This window comes from Salmo trutta, chromosome 37 (assembly GCF_901001165.1).
Source record: "Salmo trutta chromosome 37, fSalTru1.1, whole genome shotgun sequence".
NCBI lineage: Eukaryota > Metazoa > Chordata > Actinopteri > Salmoniformes > Salmonidae > Salmo > Salmo trutta.
Window position 1 is genome coordinate 27,829,745 of NC_042993.1, and position 2,519 is coordinate 27,832,263.

The 2,519-nt window shown below is 37.2% G+C and overlaps 1 protein-coding gene across 1 annotated transcript in view; it reads left to right on the forward strand.

Annotated features, from left to right (window-relative positions):
• Positions 1-2,118, forward strand: part of LOC115177210 (SH3 domain-containing kinase-binding protein 1) — a 26,736-nt gene extending 24,618 nt beyond the window's left edge. The window contains exon 17 of the mRNA XM_029737791.1: positions 758-2,118. The gene's annotated coding sequence lies outside the window, so the exon portion shown is untranslated. The remainder of the gene's footprint in view (positions 1-757) is intronic.
• Positions 2,119-2,519: the final 401 nt, after the last annotated feature.

Sequence of the window (2,519 nt, forward strand, 5' to 3'; positions counted from 1 at the left end):
AGTGACCATCGGGTTCTTGTTCACCTCCCTAACTATGGCCCTTCTCCCTCGATTGATCAGTTTTGCCGGGCAGCCAGCTCTAGGAAGAGTCTTGGTGGTTCCTTACTTCTTCCATTTAACAATGATGGAGGTCATTATGTTCTTGGGGACCTTCAATGCTGCAGATATTTTTGGTACCCTTCCCCAGATCTGTGCCTCGACACAATCCTGTCTCGGAGCTCTATGGACAATTCCTTCGACCTCATGGCTTAGTTTATGCTCTAACATGGACTGTCAACTGTGTGACCTTATATAGACAGGCATGTGCCTTTCCGAATAATGTCCAATCAATTGAATTTATCACAGGTGGACTCCAATCAAGTTGTAGAAACATATCAAGGATGATCAATGGGAACAGGATGCACCTGAGCTCAATTTCGAGTCTCATAGCAAAGGGTCTGAATACTAATGTAAATAAGTTCTGTTTTTTATTTTTTATACATTTGCAAAAAAAACTACTTGTTTTTGCTTTGTCATTATTGGATATTGTGTGTAAATTGCTGAGGGTTCTTTAGAATAAGGCTGTAACGTAACAAAATGTGGAAAAAGTCAAGGGCTCTATATATATGGGGGATTGGAACTGAAGCAGACAATTATATTGATGGAAGCTACAAAAATTCCTTCCTATCTTCCTTGAAGTAATCACAGATCTGACATGGTTGCATTGGTGAAACTAATAGTGTGGTAACCTTGCTTCCACCTATCCAATCACTTATAGATCTGTGCTTACCACCAGGAAATGAGGAAGGAAGGATGCATTCCAAAATGATTCAAACAGGGCCATGGTTTGTTTTTCCAAGGAAACAATAGAACTCCAGAGATGCATGGTTTGTGACATTATGATTTGATTCTCAATTGCAAATGTGCCTATTATGCTAGTCTATAGAATCATCTGTGGTTCGGTGAACAATATGAAGGGGTTAACCAGTTACATTTGGGAGGAATAGAGCGTGTGTGCTGCTGTCGCGGTAATTCATTTTGAAGTGGTGTTTTTCCAAATCAGTCACTGAACCACAAATTACAGTCTACGATGTTCAGATCCTCTCAGTGGGCGAGTCAGAAACTTTTCCCACTCAGTGTTGTGGTTCTCTGTGTGGTTTATCCTAATTGGAGTTTCCTCATCTTAACATTTTGGAACTCATCTTTGTCTCATTCATAAATAAAAAAAAATCATGTGTTTTTCTTCACAGTTGTATAATCGGTATTAGTCAAACCCAGCAAACAGTTAACGTTGCTGTCAACGTTAGAGACATTAATGGAGAAAACGTTATAGCTATGTCATGGGAACATCCCTGGGAACCTCTGTCAAATGTTGCCATTTTAACATTCTCAAAACATCCCTGTTAATGTTCTGGCAATAAGAAGGTAACCAGAAATTGTCAGCTGGGAACATTTGCTGTGAAGATCCTCTACTCTCAACTCAATTACTACTACTGAGATTGATAACATGTCAGATGGAAAACAAAAGCAATTTACTCACACTAGAACTTATACAGCTTAAAGAAGCTTTCATAAGCACTACGTAGATGCTACACAAATCATTTACAAACAAATGTCACTATATAAAGGCGATGATCTAATTGGTACTTTGAGAATTGTGGCATGACCCTTTTGCCACCCCTTATATGGTATGACATTCGATTATACGTTATTTGTGAAGCATTTAAGGCCTTATTAAATGAAAACAAATACTTCAGTGTCTTCAATGATCGAGATTGGACCGTGAAAGTTGTACTGAACAACATTCATTTATTTCCAGATAAATTGCCATACTATTTCATCTAATTGAATGTTCTCTAATGTACTGAATTGTAGTTACAGTAAACGCTAGTCAACATCATTGAACAAAAAATGTATTGCACATTGCAAATTCAATAACAAAGTCTGACACCTGAAAGGCCATCACCACTACAACCATAAAACAATGCAATGCCCATTTGTTCTAAGATAACCATTATGCGACTATTAAGTAGCCCGTTCCTGCAGTCAAATGACCTTGTGGCCTCATGGGTGGAATGTTATTAATATGTTTATAATTTCATAATTAAAAAACATGAATTGTTTTTAAACGCCTGAAAATCCAGTGTTTCTATGTTAACAGTTTTGTTATATTTCAGTTCTGTGATGTATATAAAGTGTAATATCGGGATGCAAACTCAATTGAATATATTTCAACGCTATATCTGACATGGTACACATGTCTTCTTTTGTTTAGGCCCATAACCATGTGTGTGAGGTGTATACTTTTGTTCCAAAGTAGATTTGTTTAAGACTACCAAGAAACACTCTGTGTGACCCTGATTTAGCCCACTGCAGTAAAAGGTTGAGGCTTCTGAGACTTACGAGCTGTCTATAGCAATCATAGTCCAAGCTTTAATTTATCAAGTCTATCTTAACCAGAGATGAAAAAAAATAGAACCTATGCATAATATGTTGTGTAGTGTGAGTAATATTTATCGTAAGACCATACATCAAATAAT